The sequence below is a fragment of the Salvia splendens genome, chromosome 13 (assembly GCF_004379255.2).
Source record: "Salvia splendens isolate huo1 chromosome 13, SspV2, whole genome shotgun sequence".
Lineage (NCBI taxonomy): Eukaryota > Viridiplantae > Streptophyta > Magnoliopsida > Lamiales > Lamiaceae > Salvia > Salvia splendens.
The window spans coordinates 16385365-16393242 of NC_056044.1; positions in this window are offsets into that span (position 1 = coordinate 16385365).

Below are 7878 nucleotides of genomic sequence, written 5' to 3' on the forward strand. Positions count from 1 at the left end.
TCGAAACACGGCACATCTTATTCGTATACATTGCAATTCACTTATTGTGCATTATATAGTCAATGGTATGCATTAATAGTTCCCATTCGGTGCATTATACATATCGGTTTATACGTTGTTATTAATGTGTACGTACTATACCCTAGCCCCTAGACTCATTAATCCCTTGGGGGAAATAACAAATGTGTGCCAAACATCGAAACACGGCACATCTTAATGTGTACGTCCTATACCCTAGCCCCTAGACTTATTAAACCCTTAGGGGAAACAACAAACGTGTGCCAAACATCGAAACACGGCACATCTTATTCGTATACATTGCAATTCACTTATTGTGCATTATATAGTTAATAATATGCATTAATAGTTCCCATTCGGTGCATTATACATATCGGTTTATACGATGTTATTAATGTGTACGTACTATACCCTAGCCCCTAGACTTATTAAACCCTTGGGAGAAACAACAAATGTGTGCCAAACATCGAAACACGGCACATCTTGATGTGTACATACTACACCCTAGCCCCAAGACTTATTAAACCCTTAGGGGAAACAACAAACGTGTGCCAAACATCGAACCATGACACATCTTATTCGTATACATTGCAGTTCACATATTGTCCATTATATAGTCAATAACAAGCATTAGTCGTTATCATTCGGTGCATTATTCGTATCGGTTTATACGTTTTTATTAATGTGTATGTACTATACCCTAGCCCCTACACTTATTAAACCCTTAGGGGAAACAAGAAACGTGTGCCAAATATCGAAACACGGCACATCTTAATGTGTACGTACTATACCCTAGCACCTAGGCTTATTAAACCCTTAGGGGAAACAACAAACGTGTGCCAAACATCGAAACACGACACATCTTATTCGTATACATTGCAGTTCACATATTGTGAATTATATAGTCAATAACAAGCATCAGTCGTTTCCATTCTGTGCATTATTCGTGTCGGTTTATACGTTTTTATTAATGTGTATGTACTATACCCTAGCCCCTACACTTATTAAACCCTTAGGGGAAACAAGAAACGTGTGCCAAACATCAAAACACGGCACATCTTAATGTGTACTTACTATACCCTAGCCCCTAGACTTATTAAACCCTTCAGGGAAACAACAAACGTGTGCCAAACATCGAAACACGACACATCTTATTCGTATACATTGCAATTCACTTATTGTGCATTATATAGTCAATGATATGCATTAATAGTTCCCATTCGGTGCATTATACATATCGGTTTATACGTTGTTATTAATGTGTACGTACTATACCCTAGCCCCTAAACTTATTAATCCCTTGGGGGAAACAACAAATGTGTGCCAAACATCGAAACACGGCACATCTTAATGTGTACGTACTATACCCTAGCCTCTAGACTTATTAAACCCTTAGGGGAAACAACAAACGTGTTCCAAACATCGAAACACGGCACATCTTATTCGTATACATTGCAATTCACTTATTGTGCATTATATAGTCAATGATATGTATTAATAGTTCCCATTCGGTGAATTATACATATCGGTTTATACGTTGTTATTAATGTGTACGTACTATACCCTAGCCCCTAGACTTATTAATTCCTTGGGGGAAACAACAAATGTGTGCCAAACATCGAAACACGGCACATTTTAATGTGTACGTACTATACCCTAGCCCCTAGACTAATTAAACCCTTAGGGGAAACAACAAACGTGTGCCAAACATCGAAACACGGCACATCTTATTCGTATACATTGCAATTCACTTATTGTGCATTATATAGTCAATAATATGCATTAATAGTTCCCATTCGGTGCATTATACATATCGGTTTATACGATGTTATTAATGTGTACGTACTATACCCTAGCCCCTAGACTTATTAAACCCTTGGGAGAAACAACAAATGTGTACCAAACATCGAAACACGACGCATCTTAATGTGTAAGTACTACACCCTATCCCCTAGACTTATTAAACCCTTAGGGGAAAAACAAATGTGTGCCAAACATCGAACCACGACACATCTTATTCGTATACATTGCAGTTCACATATTGTGCATTATATAGTCAATAACAAGCATTATTCGTTTCCATTCGGTGCATTATTCGTATCGGTTTATACGTTTTTATTAATGTGTATGTACTATACCCTAGCCCCTACACTTATTAAACCCTTAGGAAAAACAAGAAACGTTTGCCAAACATCGAAACACGACACATCTTAATGTGTACGTACTATACCCTACCCCCTAGACTTATTAAACCCTTAGGGGAAACAACAAACGTGTGCCAAATATCTAAACACGACACATCTTATTCGTATACATTGCAGTTCACATATTGTGCATTATATAGTCAATAACAAGCATTTGTTGTTTCCATTTGGTGCATTATTCGTATCGGTTTAAACTACTACCTTAGCCACTCGGATATCTAAACCCTAACGGAATGTCTGGAGCGTGAGAACAGAAGCAATAATCGTGCAGATCTTCTCCGGAGGAAATTAAGGCATAACCTACTCTATAACGAACGAATACTGTAACTGATGTGGATTGAATTCATCAGTATCCACTTTAGTACCATAGAGAAAATTCCAATTCCTCCAAATTTAAACCCATCAACAACACTAGAATATATACTCATATTTAAATTAAAGCAGTACTACCTCACCTCCATAAAGTACTACCCTCAACTGAAACCTCATTTTCCTCGTTTTCTTGCTTTTCTGGTTTACTATTCAATAATGTATATATATATATATATATATATATATATAGGGGAGCGTTATTCTCCTTTTCACATCTTAGATCTTTTTTCCTTCTTAATATTACGCGTTAGATCTAAGGCATCAACGGATCAGATTGATTCTATAAAACTGGTTCCGTGTTGCATTATAGAAGGTGGTTGTATGCATTACAGGGTTATTATTGACATTTGACGGAAAAGTAACTGCCACATTTTGGTATCTGCGAATAATGAACCACATGGTCACGAGTAATGCATATAATTGATTATATAATGCACAATATGTGAACTGCAATGCATACGAATAAGATGTACCATGTTATGATGTTTGGACACACGTTTCTTGTTTCCCCTAAGGGTTTAATAAGCTTAGGGGCTAGGGTATAGTACGTAGACACGTATGTAATCTTCACATGGTAACGAGTAATGGATATAATTGACTATATAATGCACAATTTGTGAACTGCAATGCATACGAACAAGATGTGATGTGTTATGATGTTTGACACACGTTTCTTGTTTCCCTTAAGGGTTTAATAAGCTTAGGGGCTAGGGTATAGTACGTACGCATTAATAACAAATTATAAAACGATACGAATAATTCACCAAATTGTCACGAGTAATGGATGTTATTAACTATATAATGCACAATATGTGAACTGCAATGCATACGAATAAGATGTACCATGTTATGATGTTTGACACACGTTTCTTGTTTCCCCTAAGGGTTTAATAAGCTTAGGGGCTAGGGTATAGTACGTAGACATTACTAACAAATTGTTGTTATTGGAATATACGTATGTGCATTATTTGGTTTAGGTAGTGCATTATGTAGCTGTTAATTGTCATTATCTCAGTATATTATGCATTATTAGAGGTATTGTGTATATGGGTTAATCAACGGATTGAAGATTACATACGTGCATTTAGTAATGTCTACGTACTATACACTAGCCCCTAAGCTTATTAAACCCTTAGGGGAAACAAGAAACGTGTGTCAAACATCATAACATGGTACATCTTATTCGTATGCATTGCAGTTCACATATTGTGCATTATATAGTTAATAACATCCATTACTCGTGACAATTTGGTGAATTATTCGTATCGTTTTATAATTTGTTATTAATGCTTACGTACTATACCCTAGCCCCTAAGCTTATTAAACCCTTAGGGGAAACAAGAAACGTGTGTCAAACATCATAACACAGCACATCTTGTTCGTATGCATTGCAGTTCACAAATTGTGCATTATATAGTCAATTATATCCATTACTCGTTACCATGTGAAGATTACATACATGTCTACGTACTATACCCTAGCCCCTAAGCTTATTAAACCCTTAGGGGAAACAAGAAACGTGTGTCAAACATCATAACACAGCACATCTTGTTCGTATGCATTGCAGTTCACATATTGTGCATTATATAGGCAATTATATGCATTACTCGTGACCATGTGGTGCATTATTCGTAGCGGTTTCCAGCCATTATTAGATTACTATTGTACCCTCATAATGCACAAAATAGGACAAATAATGCAACACTGGATTAATTACACAATGTTGATCTTGACCGTCCATTTCTCTAATCTAATGACTGATATTAAGAAGGAAAAATGAGGAAATATAGGAAAAGGAAATGAATACATCCCTATATATATATATATATATATATATATATATATATATATGGTTGTGATCAATTGAGATTTTTTAGCCTAATTGAGAATTGAGATGCATTATTAGCCACTCATTTTTATTAAATGAGTGGTCCAGAATTTACCACATGGAAAATATTTTTACATTAATTAATTGTGAAAGGGCAGAATGGTAATTTCATCATACATTTTATTTAATAAATATTTTTTTATTTTTTAAAAAAAAATTAAATTTTTTTTTCGATTTTTATTTTTTTTTTTATTTTTATTTTTTTTGTCAACTACATATACAATTCATGTCAACTACACACATATAATGTCAACTACATATACAATTCATGTCAACTGCACATATATAATGTCAACTACATATACGATTCATATCACTTATACACATATAATGTCAACTATAACCTGTTGACATTTGATGTGCAGGCTATTGACATTTGATGTGCAGGGCTATTGACATTTAATGTGCAGGCTACACATCGTAGTTGACATCGCGTGAAAATTAAAAAAATTAAAAAAAATTTAAAAAATTTTTTTAAAAAAATTTAAAAAAATAAAAAAATAATTTTTTTTTTGTTGTTGACATTTTAATACGAGTTGTTGACATTTGATATTCTGGCTATTGAAATGAAATGACGATAATACCCTTAGTTGATATAATCTACTTGTAGTTGACATTTCAAAATGAGTGGCTGAAAATGCATCTCAATTCTCAATTAAGCTAAAAAATCTCAACCTAACAAGACCCTATATATATATATATATATATATATATATATATATATATATATATATATATATATATATATATATATATAAATTCGATTCTGTACAAGGAGAAAAAACCAAAGGAATTTTTGAAATAATTTGTAGAACACCGGTAGTCTTCAATGGATAATGTTAGGAGAATAAACGATGAAAGAGAAGAAAGATTTGTGGAATCCTAGAAAATAACCGCTGCAATCTTTTGATGGAGAGAATTAAGCAACTTACCATATGTCACGACCGCACTTCCTAAGGATAGGAAGCACGGGAAATCGTGACTAATGGGGGAATTAAGAAGCGGGGAAGAAGGGGAAAAACAATCAAGACAATGCAACTTAACAATCAAAGATGAAATTCCATTTATTTAACCAAAGTTTCAATCCCGATATTGCATAATGGAGAATAACAGAGTTCAACAATTTAACGGGAATAACAGAAATTCTTAAAACATTGAGTAGCGGAAGCAATGTGAGAGTTTAGCTACTACTATGTATAATAGTAACCGGAACAGTTCTTGGATCATCACTCAACATCCTCCGCCTCCCGACCTCGCTCAACCTGCACATAGGGAAAACATATGCAGGGATTGAGTACTTGATGCACCCAGTGAACTCATGCCCGAAATACATTCATCATTAAGATATGTCAAGCCATCATCGAGTGAATCCCGGGTTTTACTTTAAAGGCCGAGAAACACTAAAGTTCATTTCTTTAAAAAGTGTCCGCGCGGACTAACATCATCCTCCATCATATACTATATCTGAACCATCATGTGAAACGAGACTGTGGCCACAATCTTGATCACTGGACCGGCCGACCTAGGGGACGGCTCAAGATCCCTATCAGTGCACTAGTCCGAGTAGGGACTCACTCCCTAGTCAGACCCGAATTCGTTAACTATCAAAGTCTAGTAGGATATTATCCTAGTAGACAATCAGATGGGCAATTCAAAACATAAAAACGGCATGACATACTATTTTAAACCACCCTTATTTCACCATAAACATATCATTTCAGAATAAAAGAATTTAAGTAATAAAGCCCACCTCAAACCCTTCGGATTTCCGTAAAAACTTCTTCGTTCCGACTGTTAACGCGCGTGCGAACCACCTTTTCGGAAAACACATAACATTCATATCAAAACGCAGAAACGACGAAAATTAGAATGCATGCACTCTAATTAAATTCCTTAAATCTTCTTTCTCGGTTTCCGTGCTTTTTTTTTTTGGTTATTCGGCGGCCGCCCAAGGTGTCGCGTTCGACGCCGGTCGGCCGCTTACGCTCGTTCTTTCCTTCGTTGGCTCCTCGTATTTTTCCATAACGTCGGAAATAATTTCTAACAAATTTTAAGCGCATACTTTAATTATCGCAATTATTTATCTTTGAAAACACATTATTTCATGCTTAGGGTAACATTATTCATCCTTCAAAAAAAAACCTCCGGGAATTAACTAAATAATTTCCCCTGATTTACTTTTAATTTTCGGCCCAAAAGATTAAGCTTAGCCCACCTTATTCCTCAAAAACTTAATTAGGAAGCCCCAACAATTATTTAGAGTTCCAATTAATTATTAAAAGGCCCAAATAAGAAACTAATTACATGGCCCACTTTTACTCTATCTTCTTCCTGCCACATACTCTCTCTCTCTCCCTCCTTTCTCTCTCCCCGACTCTCTTTTTCTCTCGGCCATCCGACCGTCACCACTGCCGTCGCCGTCGTTCTCCCTCCGGCTCGCCACCGTCGTTGCTGGAGCCGCCTGCCGCCGCAGCTAGAGTCGCCGGGGTTGCTGTGCCGTCGCGGAGTTGCTGTCCGTCGGAGCTGCTGCGGTTGGCGACGCGCCACTGCCGCAGCGCCGCTGCTGCTTCGCCAGGACGCTGCGACAACGAGGACGGGAGGAGATACTGCCGTCGCTCACCGAGAACCGTCGCCTGCCCCGGATTGTCGAGCACGGCTGTTCGCCGCTGCCCATCGCCGGCGGCAGTTCTTTCTACACTGAAACCACTCCGAAACGTCACGCAACACACGTTATGTTTATAAAGTTACGTTCTTTCTTAGTTTCGGTTACACGCGGCGATCGTTTGGTTGATTCTTAGTTGGTTTCTACTTGAAATGGTTATGGAAAAAAAAACAAGGCTATATGCATCATGCAAGGCTATATTAAACTCATGCTTTGAGAAAGAAATGGATTATACCTCCAAGATGGTTGAAAATGGTGGAGAAAAAAATACACAAGATGGTGGCTCAAAGCTTCCTCCTTCTCCTCGGCTCTTCTCCCTTTCTCTTTTTTTTTGCTAAGTGAAAGGTGAGGGGAGTTAGAGGGGAGGTTATGGAAGGATAGTGGTGACCAGCGGCGGATGCAGGTGGGGTCGCGCGGGGTCGGCCGACCCCACCACCATCCCCGGAGAACCGCCGGAAGACTCCTCCCAACAGCCCCCGACCCCACGGCATCTGGAACTCCGCCCCACGATTCATCCTCAGACCTCAAGCAGCGCAAAGAAAACCAACAACTAGCCATCCCCATTTCACAAACAAGACGATTGAATCAGGTACCTCACGGCGTGAGAGTTCCGCTTTCCAAGCAGCTTCGCTCTTGGCAACCTCACGCTCACGTTCCTCGATGTACCTCTGCATCTCCCTCTCCTTAATGATCCTATCTTGTATATCTGCATCTAGAGCCTCCTTCAACTCCTG